Raw genomic sequence first — 18,595 nt, forward strand, 5'->3', positions numbered from 1 at the left:
CCAAAACTACTCAGCCACTCCCAACTTGATGGGTATATGTTCACTCTCCAATTCTTTGCCACCACAAAAAGAACTGCTACAAATACTTTTGCAAACATTCATTTTCCTTTTCTATCATAATAGCTAATCTGATAGGTAGAAACTGTTACCAAAGAGTTCCTTTCATTTGTAATTCTCTAATAGATATTTACAGCATTTTTTTCACGTTAGTATAAGTAGCTTTAATTATTTTATCTAAGAACTCCCGGCTCATATCCTTTGACCATTTATCAACTGGAGAATGAATTGACCCATTTCATTAGAGACTTAAATAATGTTTTTTACCATTATGAGCACTATTATCCTCCATCCTATTTCTGTCTACTTATCCTACTTTCTCCTTTCACCCTGTCCATCCTCAAAAATGTTTTGTTTCTGACAACCATCTACCCCAATTTGCCCTCTTACCAGCAGCTCCCACTCTCTTATTTCCTTCCCCTGATCCCCTCAGGTTAAATGAGATTTTTATACACAATTGAATATGTATATTCTCCCTTCTTTGAGCCAATTCTAATGAGTAAGGTTAAAGTGCTTCCCCCTCTCCATTCCCCCTATCTTCCTCTTTAGTATAAAAGCTTTTTGTGCCTTTTATATAATTTACCCCACCGTGTTGTTCCTTTCTCCCTTCTCCCAATGTGTTCCTCTTTCTCACCTCTTTATTTTTTAAAAATTTATCATTCCATCATACTTAACTTTCTCCTTTGACCTTTTTCTATATATACTCCTTCTAACTACCCTAATAATAATAAAGTTCTTAAGAGTTATATGTATCATCTTCCTATCTACACATATAGGCAGTTTAACTTTGCTGAATCTGTAATGGTTTCTCTTTCCTGTTTACCTTTTTATGCTTCAGTCTTGTGTTTTTGAGAGTCAATTTTTCTATTCAACTCTGGTCATTTCATCAGAAATGCTTTAAAGTCTTCTATTTCACTGAATATCTACTTTTCCCCAGAAAGATTATAGTCAGTTTTGCTGACAAGTGATTCTTGAATGCACTCCTTGGCCCTCTGGAATACCAAATTCCAAGCCATATGATCTTTTAAGGTAGAACCTACTAAGCATTACACTACTCTAACTGTGACTTCATAACATTTGAATTTTCTTTTTGGCTCCTTGCAATATTTTCTCTTTAACTGGGAGTTCTGGAATGTCTTTGTTATATTCCTTACAATTCACTCTTTCAGGATATAATCAGTGGAGTCTTTCCATTTGTATTTTACCATCTGGTACTAGAATATCGGGGCATTTTTCCTTGATAATTTCTTGAAAGATGATGTCTATGCTCTTTTATTTTAATTATGACTTTAATAAAAAAATTTTTTAATTATCTCTCCTGGATCTATTTTCCAAGTCTCTAGTTTTTCCAAGGAAATAGTTCACATTTTCATCTATTTTTTCATCTTTTTGACTTTGTTTAATTGTTTATTGATGTCCCATGGAGTCATTAGCTTCTAACCTCCCCAAATCTAATTTTTAATTTCTTTCTTCAGTGAGCTTTTGTACTTCCTTTTCCATTCAGTCAATTCTTTTTAAGAAGTTCTTTTCCTATATGTGTACAAAAATAGTCATAGCCACACTCTTTGTAGTGACAAAAAATTGGAAAATGAAGGGGTGTCCCTTGACTAGGAAATGCCTGAACAAATTGTGGCATCTGATGGTGATGGAATACTATTGTGCTGAAAGGAATTATGAACTGAAGGAATTCCATATGAACTTGAAAGACCTCTAGGAATTGATGCAGAGTGAAATGAGTAGAACCAGGAGAACATTGTACATAGAAACTGATACACTGTGGCACAATGAAATGTAATGGACTTCTCTACTAGTAGCAATGCAATGATTCAGGACAATCAAGAGGGTCTTATGAGAAAGAAAGCTATCCACATCCAGAGAAAGAACTGTGAGAATAGAAACACAGAAGAAAAACATATGATTGAACACATGGTTCAATGAGTAGATGATTGGGGATTTTGACTTTCAATGATCACTCTATTGCAAATAGTAATAATATGGAAATAGGTTTTGAACAATGATAAATGTATAACCCAGTGGAATTGCTTGTCAGCTCTGGAAGGGGGGAGGGAAAGAACGTGAATCATGTAACCATGGAAAAATATTTTACTCCTGTCCTTGACCTTGTTCTCCACCCCTCCATGTTATAATGGGAGAATTGGAATACTCCTTGCTCCCTATTGCTACTTTCAGACTCTACCACTATCAATCAGTAACTCATTCCAAGGGTCATTAATCTTGCTTCAACATATCCAAAGCATTCATTATCTTTACTCAAAAACCTTCTCCTATTTCAAATCACCCTATTACTATCAAGAGTGTCACCTTCCTCCCATTCACCCAGGTTCACAGTCTTGGTGTCATTCTCAACTCCCCAATCACATTCACTCCACATGTCCAACCTGTTGTCAAGTGTTATTGTTTCTACATACTTAATATCTCTTTATCTCTGCTCACAGATGCTACTCTATAACAATCTCTTATTATTTCTTGCCTAAACTATATAAATAGTCTAAGTTAGTGATAGAGAACCTTTTAGAGCCTGAGTACCCAAACTGCACCCTCACACCACACACAAGTCCCTCCCATCCCCTTACCCCAGGCAGAGGAGGAAGTGCTCCCATTGGGTCATAGGGCAAAGGGGCAGGTGATGTGAAAAAATGTCCTCAGGTGCATGGAGAGGGGGAAAGGAGCAGCACCCCCTCCAGCATGCATGCCATAGGTTCACCAACACAGGTCTAAGTGGTCTTCCTGCCTCAATTCTTTCTCCACTGTGCCTGAGGACATTTTTTTCACATGACCCACCTCTCTGCCCAGCAGCCTTTGTAAATTTAATTCATTCCCCAAGGCTCATGCAACCCAGCTCTTCTTACCCAGCATCCCATTTGCGTGCTTACCCTTATTCTAAATGTAAAATCTTATGCCAAAGGATATTGCCCCCAATTGGCCTTTTGTCAATGTGCCTACCAACCATTGGTTTTGCTCTCTTTCTCTTTTATTTCCCTCATATCACCGAATTATTGTAATTTCCCCTTAGAAAGTGCAATATTGTATGCATCTCTAGTAAGAGATCTTTAGAGATATCAGCTGGTTATCTGAAATGATTCACTGGGGAGACCAGGCATGTAAATCTGGGAGATTTCAACATGCTCACCTCCCAATGAAATCACAGGAGGGGTTGTGTAGATAGAATTCACTCCCCAAGGCTAGTGCAACCTAGCTCATCTTACCCAGCATCCCATTTGCATGCTTGTGCCCACTGAATGGATGTGAATGCATGTGCCTGGGAAGGGACAGCTTGGACTGAGAGCCAATCAGGAGAATCCACACACAGTTAGGTTGGATTAGGCTTTAATCTGCTTTCTCTGTCTTTAGTGATTATTAATAAAACTCTATGGAAATTAAGAACCTGGAGTTATTGATACTGATTTAAATTTTACAAGCCCAATTGGAGCATTTCATCCCTCCCCTCTGGGGTAAGAAGGCAACTCACATGGGGTCTAACAGTGCAGTTGGAGCATTCAGTCTCATAAAAGTTCACCATCATTGAGATTATGAGTGCCCTAAGCCTTTTACCTTTCTTTGTATACCCAGTGTTTAGTACCATACCTGGCATATTGTAGGTGCTTAACCAAGATGATTTTCTTAAAGCAAAGTTCTTATTATTATCACACACATTCCCTCAATGAGCACTAGTGGCTTTTACTATTACTTTCAGGATCAAATATAAAATTCTCTAGCTCTATTTTGTTAGTCTTCTTATCCTTTTCTCCCCTTCATATACTCTTATGGATCCTTCAATAATGATTTAAAAAAAAAAATTAAAGCCCTGACTTCTATATAAGCATTCATACTAAATATTGGTTCCAAGGCAGAAGACAGGTGATACACTGTCTCCTTATTTCATGCCTTTTCACTGCATGTACCCAGTGCGCTTTTCATATCCCCATTCCTCACCTCCTATGCAGACTTTCTTTCAGATCAGCTTCTAGAAGAAAACTTTCCTCATCCCACTTAACGCTAGTGCCTTACCTCTGGGATTATTTATCATTTACACTATAAATATTTCATATGTGCATAATTATTTGCATATTGCTCTCCCTCTAGAATGTGAGTTTCTTGAAGACAAGGAGACCATGTTTTTGTCTTTCTATGTGCTTGGTACTGTGAAGATGGGATTAACTCTCCCCTGCCCATTTTTAGATTTAATCATCAGAAGCATATACAACCCACTTATCTTTAAGTGTAGGGAGGTCTGTGACTCATGTGTGTTTAAGTTCTGATGAATCAGAACCCACTGACTGCCCCCTGGGCAGTCCTAAGAAAATGTATAGCCTATAATTGGTCCATGTAAAAGTAGAAGGAAAGCACAGGAAGTGATGAAACGAATGGCCTTTAAAAGTGGCAAGAACGTCCTGAGACAAGGTCTTTCACCCTCAATTTGATCCTTTTTTTTTTTAACCCTTACCTTCTATCTTAGAATCAATACTGTGCAAGCATGGTACTGATTCCAAAACCAGGCAGGACAAAAACAGAGAAAGAAAATTATAGACCAATCTCCCTAATGAATATAGATGCAAAAATCTTAAATAGGATACTAGCAAAAAGACTCCAGCAAGTGATTAGAAGGGTCATCCACCATGATCAAGTAGGATTTATACCAGGGATGCAGGGCTGGTTCAACATTAGGAAAACTATCCACATAATTGACCACATCAACAAGCAAACCAACAAGAACCACATGATTATCTCAATAGATGCAGAAAAAGCCTTTGATAAAATACAACACCCATTCCTATTAAAAACACTAAAAAGCATAGGAATAGAAGGGTCATTCCTAAAAATAATAAACAGTATATATCTAAAACCATCAGCTAATATCATCTGCAATGGGGATAAACTAAATCCATTCCCATTAAGATCAGGAGTGAAACAAGGATGCCCATTATCACCTCTATTATTTGACATTGTATTAGAAACACTAGCAGTAGCAATTAGAGAAGAAAAAGAAATTGAAGGCATTAAAATAGGCAAGGAGGAGACCAAATTATCGCTCTTTGCAGATGACATGATGGTCTACTTAAAGAATCCTAGAGATTCAACCAAAAAGCTAATCGAAATAATCAACAACTTTAGCAAAGTTGCAGGATACAAAATAAACCCACATAAGTCATCAGCATTTCTATATAATTCCAACACAGCTCAGCAGCAAGAACTAGAAAGAGAAATCCCATTCAAAATTACCCTAGACAAAATAAAATACTTAGGAATCTACCTCCCGAGACAAACACAGGATCTATATGAACACAACTACAAAACACTTTCCACACAACTAAAACTAGACTTGAACAATTGGAAGAACATTAACTGTTCATGGGTAGGACGAGCCAATATAATAAAAATGACCATCCTACCCAAACTCATCTATCTATTTAGTGCCATACCCATGGAACTTCCAAAAATGTTTTTTACTGATTTAGAAAAAACCATAACAAAGTTCATTTGGAAGAACAAAAGATCAAGGATATCCAGGGAAATAATGAAAAAAAATACAAAGGAAGGGGGTCTTGCAGTCCCAGATCTCAGACTATATTACAAAGCAGCGGTCATCAAAACAATTTGGTACTGGCTAAGAGACAGAAAGGAGGATCAGTGGCATAGACTGGGGGCAAGCAACCTCAGCAAGACAGCATATGACAAACCCAAAGATCCCAGCTTTTGGAACAAAAATCCACTATTTCATAAACACTGCTGGGAAAATTGGAGGACAGTGTGGGAAAGATTAGGCTTAGATCAACACCTCACACCCTACACCAAGATAAATTCAAAATGGGTGAATGACTTGAACATAAAGAAGGAAACTATAAGAAAATTAGGCGAACACAGAATAGTATACATGTCAGACCTTTGGGAAGGGAAATACTTCAAAACCAAGCAAGAATTAGAAAGAGTTACAAAATGCAAAATAAATAATCTGGATTACATCAAATTAAAAAGTTTTTGTACAAACAAAACCAATGTAACCAAAATCAGAAGGGTAGCAACAAATTGGGAAACAATCTTCATAAAAACCTCTGACAAAGGTTTAATTACTCAAATTTATAAAGAACTAAATCAATTGTACAAAAAATCAAGCCATTCTCCAATTGACAAATGGACAAGGGACATGAACAGGCAGTTCTCAGCCAAAGAAATCAAAACTATTAATAAGCACATGAAAAAGTGCTCTAAATCTGTTATAATCAGAGAGATGCGAATCAAAACAACTCTGAGGTTTCACCTCACACCTAGCAGATTGGCTAACATGACAGCTATGGAAAGTAATGAATGCTGGAGGGGATGTGGCAAAGTGGGGACATTAATTCATTGCTGGTGGAGTTGTGAATTGATCCAACCATTCTGGAGGGCAATTTGGAACTATGCCCAAAGGGTGATAAAAGAATGTCTACCCTTTGATCCAGCCATAGCACTGCTGGTTGTACCCCAAAGAGATAATGGACAAAAAGACCTGTACAAAAATATTCATAGCTGCGCTCTTTGTGGTGGCCAAAAATTGGAAAACGAGGGGATGCCCTTCAATTGGGGAATGGCTGAACAAATTGTGGTATATGTTGGTGATGGAATACTATTGTGCTAAAAGGAATAATAAAGTGGAGGAATTTCATGGAGACTGGAACAACCTCCAGGAAGTGATGCAGAGCGAAAGGAGCAGAACCAGGAAAACATTATACACAGAGACTGCTACACTGTGGTACAATCGAAGGTGATGGACTTCTCCATTAGTATCAATGCAATTTCCCTGAACAATCTGCAGGGATCTAAAAAAAATACTACCCACAAGCAGAGGATAAACTGTGGGAGTAAAAACACCGATGAAAAGCAACTGCTTGACTACAGGGTTGGAGGAGATAAGACTGAGGAGAGACTCTAAATGAACACTATAATGCAAATTCCAACAACAGGGAAATGGGTTCGAGTCAAGAACACATGTGATAACCAGTGGAATCATGTGTCGGCTATGGGAGAGGGAAAGATGGGGGGAAGGGGGGGAGGGCAGGAAAAGAAAATGATCTTTGTTTCCAGTGAATAATGTATGAAAACGACCAAATAAAATAATGTTTAAAAAAAAACAAAAAAAAGAATCAATACTGTGTATTGGTTCCAAGGCAGAAGAGTGTTAAGGGGTAGGCAATGGGGGTTAAGTGACTTGCCCAGGGTCACACAGCTGGGAAGTGTCTAAGGCCAGATTTGAACCTAGGACCTCCCATTTCTAGGCCTGAGCTACCCAGCTTGCCCCCCGCCCCAACTTGATCTTGAAGAAACTCCAGCTTGAGACCTAGAATTGCTCTTGGATTTTTCCCTTAGAACTACCACATGGATGAATGAAAAAGACTGACTCCTTTTCCTGGCTTTTTCTGAGAGGTACTAGCCTCTGGAGGGGCCCCTCCTCTTGGAGGAGGCCCTAGTAAAGCCAGGGCCTGGGCAAATAATCTAGCTTGTTAAATTAGATTTCTTACTCTGCCCTCTTTCTCATTTCTCTACTTTCACTCTTTCTCCTTTTGTAAATAAACTACCATAAAAAGTCATATTGACTTAGGTAATAATTTATGGCGACTACACTCTTATAAATTTAGTCCAACCCTTTAATTTTTATCCTTTACAGCACATAGTAAACATTTAATAAATGCTTGTTGACTGACTTGACTAGTCTCTATCCTTGATTATTACAATAGCTTCTTAACTAGTCTCCCTACCTTACATCCCTGACCACTCAAGCCCATCTTTTGCACTTGCTGTCAAAAGTGATTTTCCTTAAAGGACTGACCATGTCATTCTCTTACTCAATAAACTCCAATGGATCCCTATTGCCTATAGGAACAACTCTTGCACTTGTGTTTTTAAGGTATTGCTCTCTAGCTCCTGCCTATATTTCTAGGATCTTCATTAGCTACTCCCCTTTTGTATACTACATTCCAGTTAAGCTTAACCTATTGCTGCTCCTCAACTATTACTGCTCCTCACACATGAACCCTCCCCTCTTTATCTTCACCTCCATCTAACTCAATTGTTCCTTTCTTCAAGTCTGAACAAAAAGAAGCAAATTCTAAATGAACTTCCCTGATCCTTGCAACTGCTAGTGTCTTCCTCCCCCTACTATTTAATATTTATGTACATTATGTACATGTTGTCTTACCCTCAAAGAATACAAGCTTCATTGGAGGAGAGTGTTTCATTTCTATCTTTCTTTTCTCAGAATCTAACACACTGACCTAGTAGACATTTAATAAATGCTTAATTGACTGATTCAAAGACCTAGCGCTGAAAAGGATCTTTGAGGCCATGGATCCCAATTTCCATTTTATAGTTGAGCAAATGAAGGAAACATTATGTAACTTGTAATCTACATAATTCAGAAAAATAGCAAGCATCTGAATTGGGACCTTAATTCCAAATTCTCTGATGCCAAAGTCAGTGATCTTTCACTGTACCACATAGGACTTGCTAGAGATCAAATCTAGTCCCAATCTTTCTCCTCAACTCCAGTCCCATATCACCAAGTGATTTGGGAACATTTCTTTTTCCTTTTTTTATTGTTTTTTTTTAAACCCTTCTCTTCTGCCTTAGAATCAATACTACAGAAGATCAGTAAAGATGAGGCATGGGGGTCAAGTGACTTGCTCAGGATCACACAGCTAAGTGTCTGACACCAGATTTGAACCCAGGACTTCTTTCTCTCTCTGGACTCAATCCACACTGAGCCACCTCACTTCCCCCTAATTTGTGGACATTTCAAATTCAAGATGTCCCCAAATGAACTCATTATCTCTCCCTCAAATTCCCCCCTAAAGATCTCTAATCAACTTGCTTATTACCATCAAGAGCCCTGCAATCATTCCAGTTATCAAGATTTAGTAACCTCACTATTTTCCTCAATTCCTTAATGTCATTCACTCCACTATCCAAGCCAATCCAACTGAACCCAAACCAAATCTTATCATTTCTACTTCTACAATTTCTGTTCAATATTTCTTCTTCTTTCCACTCATACAGCCACCACCCTAATAGCTGCCCTTATCAGTCCTCATCTGAACTAGTTGCAATAGCCTTCAAATTGTTCTCCACACTTCAAGTCTCTCCCCACTCCAATCCAGCCTCTCCACAGCTGCCAAAGGGATTTTCCAAAGGCTAGGATCTGACCATTTCCCCACCCCCTCATTCAACCTCCAAAATAAAATACAATTTTGCTTTAAATTGCACTATGATTTTAGGACACTGTAGAACTGATACTGGCTTTTCACAACCTATCCTTCAACTATCTTCCAGTCTTCTAACACTTTACTCCTCCTCATACAACCCTACAGCCCATGATGGTCTACTTCCTGTACCTCCCTCACAACAATCTCCAAGCCTGGAATGCTCTACCTCACGTCCCTCCCTTGGAATCCAGAGCTTCCTTTACAGCTTAAATCTCACTATCTGTAGAGCAGCCTTCCCACCTACTCTGTACGGCTTCCCAATTAGAATGTGAGTTTTTGCAGGGTAGAGTTCGTGTTTCTGCCTTTCTTTGTCTTCCCCAGTGTAAGCCTAGTGTAAACGCTTAATAAATTCTAGTTGATCGAGAAGCATAACTAAGAATACAATTCGAGTTGAGTGCTTTTTCCAGTACACCATCCAAATTTCCCTAGGTCTTGGTCTCTGGTCTGCGCTGTCAAGAAGTAAGTTACCAAGTGGAGTTAAATTGTACCCAAGAGCAAGCTTAAAACCAGAGGTCCTAAACTTTTTCAGTTTTACTCCCATCCTTCCAGCAGCCAGAGTAATCCCCTCCTCCATCAACCCAGATGCCCCACACCCAGATCTGGAAAGAAGATGGGTGCCCAAGCGGCTAACTCTCCACATGTTCCTCACCCTGACACCCAATACCCACTCCGCCGCACAAACTCAGCACGGCTGGGGGAGAGGAAACGGAAAGGAACAGGGAGAAGAAGGGAATTCAGTTAGGCTCCCTCAGCCCCTGAAGCGGGAAAAATGAAGAGACAGAAAAGCTCAAGCACCGAGTGTGCAGGGTGACAGGAGACGGCTCGGGGTCGTACCTGGATTCTCTGGTAGCGCCTCAAAATCAAAGTCGTCCACAAGCGGACAGGGTACCAAATAGTTCACTTCAGGGAAAGAAGTACAGTCAGCGTGGGCATCGACCAGAAAGCCGGCACCCCAAGGGGCGGAGTAGGGAAGAGGAGAAGGGAGAGGGTGAGAATCACCTAAAGGGGGTGGAGTCATTGTGAAGGACTAAAGTGCCCCAACCCCGCCCCACCTGTAACTAAGCCTCCTTTGCCAAGGGGCGGCACCTCTCTGGTTGGTTACATTCTCAAGCAAATTTTACAGGTTTAATTAGTTGACTTTTGAGATCCCTTACAGATTTGAGGTTGTGAACCCCACCTTCAAACAACTGGCAGTCAAATAAGGGAAATAAGAACCCATTGAAAACTATTATATAAAACAGGATATTAAAAATGCATTAGAAACTATCAATCTGATTGCAGATGAAAGCATATCATCTTCCACTTTTATTTCCTTACATGAGTTTTTTTTATTGTATGCGTGATATGTGCCTTCTGTCTAGACATGAGGAATATGAAAATAAATACTGCTTGAAAACACTGGTATAACCTTTATCAGACTATTTACAACCTGGGGAAAGAGGGATAGAGAGGGAGGGAGAAAAATATGAATCATAAAATATCAGAAAACAACTGTCAAAAATTGTTTCAACATGTAAAATGAAAAAATAAATAATACATTAGAAAATGAGAGATGGCTCAACAAGTGATGATATGTGAATGTGATGGAATTTTAATGTGCTGTACGAAATGAAGGGGCATATTTCAGAGAAACTTGGGAAGACTTACATGAACTGACCCAGAGTGCAGTGAAAAGAACCAAAAGAATAATTTCTACAATAACAATATTATAAAGAAAAACAATTTTGAAACGCTTGGGAACTTGAACAGCTTAATGTATGGTTGAAAACCATAAATCCCAGGGGACTCATAATGAAGCATTCAAAATACACACACACACACACACACACATACACATACACACAGAGTTCATAGATTCAGATTAAGAAAAATGTATCATATATATGTACACACATATGAATTATAATATATATTATATATACATATACACACATATTTTGGCCATGGCTAATATGAGAATTTGCTTTGTTTGATACTTGTAACAGTTTTGATTTCTCAGGGAGGGGTATGGAGACTTGAAGGAGAATGAAGACCTGAAAATAATATAATATTGATTTTTAAAAATTACATTTTGTTGTTCAGTAGAGTCTAATTCTCTGTGGACCGTAGACTATACTTTCTACAGGGTTTTCTTGGCAAAGATATTGGGGTAATTTGCCACTTCTTTTCCAATAGATTAAGAGAGGTTAAGTGACTTGCCCAAGGTCACACAAGTGTCTAAGGTTGGATATGAACTCAGTTTTTCCTGACTCAAGGCCCAGCACTCTTACCTTCTGAGCCATGTAGCTGCCTCTGATGGCAGAGGAGGCAATAAATGTAAAAGCAAAGGAATGTTGTCTCTGAATAAAGCAAATAGTCCAGGAAAGATAACTAATCCCAATTTTCTTTTAATTCAGTTTTGACATGGAGACTAAGTGAGGTACTCACAAGTCAATGAATATTTAACAAAAAAAGGGGGGCCCTTTGCCCTACAACAGCAAAGGACACAGCACTTAGTACAATGCCTGGTGCTTAATAAATGTTTATCAATTGATGGATTGATACAGTGTCACTTAGTTTATCTGGATACAATCCCCCTTTGTCTCAGTACTGAAATGTTTCTGATCATCTGAGCAGAGTATGTTCACTCTTGTGGTCTTCAGAGATCTATCAGGCTAAAGGGCTGACTCTACATGGGTGGGATTTTTTAATGCCTTTAGGTGATCCAAGAGCCATTAAGGTCCCAGAGATAGTTTTGCTGCCTTTTAGGTAATTAATCTTTTTTTGGGGGAAACAAAGTCCTGGTCCAAACAAATACCACCTTTTGGTAGGTAGGCAGATCTCTAAATAAAATATAAGGATCTTCTAGAGGACCTTTCACCATTTAGATTTTTTAGGGCCTTTACTGGACTTCCTACTTCCCAGTATAGGCATTACTACTAGCAGGAAAAGAAAAAGAAGGAAAAAAGGAAAACTACCTTTCCCATCCCCCAAAGTCATCAAAAATAAAAAGAAGAAAGGAAAAAATGTAAAGAATGGCAAAAGCAAGAAATCCTAGGCTTTTTATCCTCCCAACACTTCCCCTTCCAAGATCTCAACCATCTAGTTTACATAATCTACATAATATACAATGTCATATCTTTGCAGTTCACAGTGGGTCTCCTAAAGCAAGACAGTGATGATGAGATAATGAAGTAGAGCAGTAATATCAAAGACATAGCACAGATGAAGACACCTCCAACACTGTTACAGATTCTTCCCCCTGTTTATGAGGTAGTGATGATGAGCAGAAGCAGTATGAGGAACATCAAGGCCACAGAACAAATTATGACCTTCATGGAACAAACAATAATTTTCATCATTCGTCAGAATCATTTCTAGAAAAGGAGTTAAAAAGTTATATCCCTCTTGCATGACATGTCCTAAAATCTAAATTGATACTGAGATACTCTTAATACTATCATTTATGGATTCCTTGGCTTATCCATCATTTTTCCTTCCTGAGAGCCAGATGAGGGGAATGATAAAAAAAATCTTTATCATCTTTTATTTTTATCACCTTTATGGAGGTGCTCCCTCCTTCTTCAATAGGAACTAAATAAAGTGTCTTCTTTACCCACATTCAGGAATTCAGAAATACCTCCAAGTCAATGAGGGAATCTCTTTTCTTCCCAGTAAAAGTGTGTGTGTGTGTGTGTGTGTGTGTGTGTGTGTGTGTGCATGTGTGTAAAATTAAAACTCTCCCAAGCCATTAGAAAGCAAAGTCACCTTTTTCCTTCATGTTCTTAACCATCCCAGAAGGACCTGGACTATTTCAGGGAATATAAAGCCCTCTAAAGGTCAATGATCTTAAGGCCAAATTTGTCTTTATTATGAGGATAGAAGAAAGAAAGACCACAAAAGATCAGCCAGAACTATATCCAAAAATAGATCATTCTTATCAATTAAGTCTTCCTAGAGGCTGGATCTCAGAAAATGCTTACTAGAACAGAGTACTTTTCTTTCTCAAGGTAGCATTGATTTGTCATCAATATAAGCTTCTGGGCATATGACCTGGGCAATCAGGTGTATAACAGTGTAGGAGGTGTCAATTAGCAAGGGCAGACCTCTTGAGATGAAAGAAAGTTGGGGACAGAAAGAACATGAGTTAGGTGGATCTCTGACTAGCACAAGCAATACTGTTGGGTAGGAATAGCATTCTTGTTCTTAGTTAAGGAGCTCATATGATCAATTCCCATGGCATCATGATCCCTATGTATGTATTGGCTATGAGATCACTCCTTATCCTCTACTGTTTTTGTAATGGCTCCAACCTGTTTGTTTAGCATATGTCTCCCATAGATTCTAATACGATTCACAAACAAATTTACTCAATGAGAGGTCAGAAAAATTCCTCATTGTACCTGGTTTGAAAGAAGAGAACTTTTGATTGTCCAAAACTATGTTATCCAGGCCCTGAAACATTGCCAAAGCCATGGCCTACCCAGGGAACAGTATAGATAAAGATCTTGCTGGCCATACAGTCTGGAATTCAGCCCACTGAAAGACTTAAGTTGAGGAAAAAAACTGAAAGGAAAAGAGAACTATGGAAAAGAGAATAGGAAATGAATACCTTGACCCAACGGGTCCAAAACTTTACTCAACAGATTCCCTAAAAATCTGAATCAAATAGGAATACGTCAATGACATCATAAGGCAAGAAGAAATGTTAAAGTCAAAATGCTGAAAAACAAAAGAAAACATCAAGTATCTCATAGTTGACCTAGAAAATAGATCAACAAGAAAAAAATCTAAGAATTATTAACAGGGGCAGCTGGTGGCTCAGTGGATAAAGAGCCAGGTCTGGAGAGAGGAGTTCCTGGGATCCAAACTGGCCTCAGACACTTTCTAGCTATCTAACTTCAGGCAAATCACTAAACCCTAATTGCCTAGTTCTTACCATTCTTCTGCCTTAGAACTGATATTTAGTATCAATTCTAAGACTAAAAGTAAGGGATTTTTTAAAAAGAAAAAAGGAAACTTCAAATTTCTTAGAACCAAAGGGCAAAGTGGAAATAGTAATAATCTGTCAGTTACCTCCTGAAAGAAACCCCCAAATGAAAACTCTGAGGAATATCATAGTCAAAATCAAGAACTTCCAAGTCAAAGAAAAAATATTGCAAGCAGTAAGATAGAAAGAATTTAAGTACCAATAAGCCATAGTCAGGATCAATTATATTTTAGCAGCTACTATTATAAAACAGCAGGGAATTTGGAATCCAATATTCTAGAAGGCAAAGAATAGAGGCTTGAAGCAAAGAATAATTTACCCAGCAAAACTGAGTATTAACATTACAGGGAGGAAAATGGAGCATTAATGAAAGACCAGAGCTCTAAAGAAATTGTGACACATAAAAGGTAAACCTGAATGAACTATGACAAAAGACTAAATAAGAACTAAAATTACACCTAAATACAAAGAAATGATACATGTGTCTCCTCTTATCCTTATCATCATGGGGTTCAATCAGGGAATTTAGTTAGACAAGGCCTGAGAGTAATTGCGTTACATCTTGATCTAAAGAAAGAATGGGGAAAAGACTACATTAAGCAAGAGGATATCGAAGGAAGGTTAGGGGGAAATATCTAAAAAATCAGGGTATTCAAATAGACATCTATACAAAGAGGAGTGGGTGGTGGGGAACAATTTGACATTTAAATCTTATCTGAACTGATCAAAAGAATGAAAAATGAACACATGCATACACACATATACACACATGAGTTGGGTATAAAGATTCATTTCACTCAACAGAAAACTCTTGTTATCATTAGTCCTTTTTTTTTCGAAAGAAGATCAATGACATTATAGGGTGATGCCATGACTTGCATTTGAGTTGGATTTTTTAAGTGAAGCAGGCAGAGTTGTACAAAGTTGTTAGACTCACTCTCTCTTCTAGAGTCATTGAAGTCCAGTGGTGAGACAAAAGTCAGGACTACTGGTGATGGGGCACAATATGTCAGATGACTTTGGCATCTTTGATGTCTAAGCAAGCTCCAAGTACTCCACAAAGTTTGCTTCAGTCACTTTGGAACAAATTGTTCTCATCCACTCATTGTGCCAGATGAAGTCTTCACATGCTTCTATAGTCATTCCCCTAACTCACTGAGGGATTTGAGACCTGTCAGTCCATCTGCTAAGGCAATTTAGTCCATCTGCTGAGATAGTTTCACTAGGATGTGTCCACTGGGCATGCTATACAGCTTCTTGGACTCACAAGTGCAAGTTGTTGAAAAGTGGACACCAAAGCCCTGAAAAAAGTTCTATAAGTGCTAGGGAGAAGGAGAGGAGGGGAAATTAAAGGTAGGATAGAATAAGGGAAGAATTAATCCTTTAAAAAAATTCTAAAGATATACAGCAATATAACTTTTTTTGAGGCTGCTAAAGAATGTGAATCTGATAATAGCAATATTCATTTGGAAGAACAAAAATCAAGAAAATCAAAGAAATGAATGGAAAAAAAGGCAGACTAGAAATACCAGATCTTAAAATTATATTATAAAGCAGTCATTATCAAAACTATTTGGTACTAGCTGAAAAATAGAAAAGTAAACGAGTGGAATAGAACAGATACAACAAAGGGTAGTAAAAGACGTGTATATGACAAAAATATAGTTTGGGCGATAAGAATTCACTATTTGGCAAAGATTGCTGGGAAAATTGGAGAGTAGTTTGGCAGGACCTAGTATAGACTAATATTTTACATCATTCACTAAAATAAAACCAAAATGAATATATGATCTACACATAAAAGGAGAAAATGTAAACAAATTATAACAGGGTCTTCTTGAAAGCATCTTCCTTCTTGTAGTCGACTTCCCTTTAGCCTCAGAAATTCAGGGCCTTTTATAGTGGCTTCTTGTCTCCTCCCCTCTTCACAGGGGTCAATCACAGCTTCAAAATTGTCTAGCACTGCCCAGGGAGCAGTGTTTGTGGGAACCAGTCTGCACTTTCTGGAGAGGTAAATACTCATCAAAAGGGTTCAAAGTTTCCTCATTGAACAATTTTTGAAGGTGTGAACCCTTAAAAGAACTCACAAGTTTGAGTTAGAAAAAAAGGGTAGAGCTCTCCAAGTATCTTGCCCACTTCTTACCTACCACTAGAGGATGTGAATTCAATTTTATGAGCTCCTCCACCTAGTACAAGCTTGTGTTGATTCAATCAAAAGGTAGACAAAGTAGAGTTAATCCTGTCTTCACAATCTAGGGAGGTATTTAAGTTAGTGTTAACTCAGGATAGATAATAGAGCAAAGAAATCTCTTTCACAAATGCCATACATAGGAATGTAAAAAAAAAAATGCTCTAAATCATTACTGATTGGAGAAATGCAAATCAAAACAATTCTGAAATATCATCTCACACCTATCAGATTGGCTATAAAGGGAAAAATGGCAAATGCTGGGGATGGGGTGAAAAAAATGGGGACACTAATATACTATTTGTGAAAATGTATACTGTTCTTACCATTTTGGAATTATTCCCAGAGTTATAAAACTGTGTTTATTCTTAGACCTAGCCATACCACTGTTAGGTCTATTTCCCAAGGAGATCATGAAAAAAGGTAAAGAACCTGCATGCTCCAAAATATTTTATAGCATCTCTCTTTGTGGTGGCAAAGAAATGGAAATTGAGAGGAATGTTCATCAAATGTAGAATGGCTGAACAAGTTGTGGTACATGATTGTGATATACTGTACCATTAGAAATGATGAACAGGAGCAGCTAGATAACATAATGGATAGAGGACCAGGCCTAGAGTTGGGAGGACTTGTGCTCAAAGCTGGCCTCAGATACTTCTTAGCTGTGTGACCCCAGACAAGTCACTTAGCTCGGATTGCCTAGCCCTTGCTACTCTTTTGTATTAGAGGTGATACTAAGAAGGCAGCTAGTTGACTCAATGGATTGAGAGCCAGACTTGGAGTTGGGAGATCCTACATTCAAATCTAGCCATATACACTTCTTATTTGTGTGACCTTGGCAAGTCAACCCCCATTGCCTAGCCCTTACCACTCTTCTGCCTTGGAATCAATACACAGTATTGATTTTAAGATGAAATGTAAGCATTAAAAAAAAAAGAAATGATGAACAGGTTAATTAAAAAAAACTTGGAAATACATACATAAAATACTGAAGAATGAAATGAGTAGAACCAAGACAACATTATATCTAGCTATAGAATTAATGTTTGAAGAATAACTTGTGAATGTCCACCTTTAGAGAAAGAACTGACACAGAAATATGAAAGACATAATTTATATATACTTTTGTTGTATGTATGATGCCTTCTATGACACAAAGAAGGGAGTGAGGGGGTAAGAGATACATGGAAATTTTAATGTAACCAATGAACCAATAAGTCAAAATTTTAAAAAATAATGGGAATATGAGGAAGTGGCCACAAATTGAGGATTAGATGAACAAGTTATTTTATATACATTTGATAGAATACTATTGTGCTTATCAGTATAATGAACAACCAGGATTCCAGAGGCCTGTTAAACGGGAAAAAACCCAGAACAATTAAATAGAAAAAATACATCTTTAATTAAGGAGAGGGATTTGGTATATTTCCTCAGGCCTCCACAGAGTTGAGTGCTCAAAACCCACACAGAGTCAGGAGACTCTGGTCACTTTGGCTACCAACCCCTGAGAGTGCCAACCATCTAGATTAACAGCTCTAAGGAATAAAAGAATTTGGGGAACTTATATACTTTTTAGGGAACTGAGGACAGGAGAGTATAGTTGATTAGCTTTATAGTGGCTACAAAGAAAATGAGGAGTCCTAGATAATCAAGATTATCAGGGAGAGGTTGGACCCAGAAGGGAAAGATCCAGCCATCTTGGAAAAGGACTTTAACACAAAGGGAGAAACTATCAGGGCAAAAAGGGTACTTAACATCTGATTGAATTTGCTAGCTCCACCAAAAATACTTTAAGGCCTATTATTAATCCAAAACTTGTAGAAACTTGTAAAGTTAGACTTTCCCTTTGGGAGAAATTCTCAGGTGACAAGGTCAACCTTGAGGTCTTCACTTTCAAGTTAACTGAATTTGGGGGGCTTTCAGATCCCATGTTGCTGCAACTTGGGGATTTCTAGATTCCACATTGATAGGACTAAAGATGAAACATGCCATCCATTTCTTTCACCTTCCATATTTAATCAGTTGTCAAGTTCTCTTGTTTCAACTTTATTTACATCTCTCCTCTGACATAGCTATCACTTTGTTATAAGCCCTTAATATTTCAGGCATGGACTATTGTTATAA

The 18,595-nt window shown here is 38.1% G+C and overlaps 1 protein-coding gene across 1 annotated transcript in view; it reads right to left on the reverse strand.

The window, feature by feature from the left end:
• Window positions 1-18,595, reverse strand: part of PSMD12 (proteasome 26S subunit, non-ATPase 12) — a 132,627-nt gene that overhangs the window by 108,869 nt on the left and 5,163 nt on the right. The window lies entirely within an intron of this gene.

The sequence above is a fragment of the Monodelphis domestica genome, chromosome 2, assembly GCF_027887165.1.
Source record: "Monodelphis domestica isolate mMonDom1 chromosome 2, mMonDom1.pri, whole genome shotgun sequence".
Taxonomy (NCBI): domain Eukaryota; kingdom Metazoa; phylum Chordata; class Mammalia; order Didelphimorphia; family Didelphidae; genus Monodelphis; species Monodelphis domestica.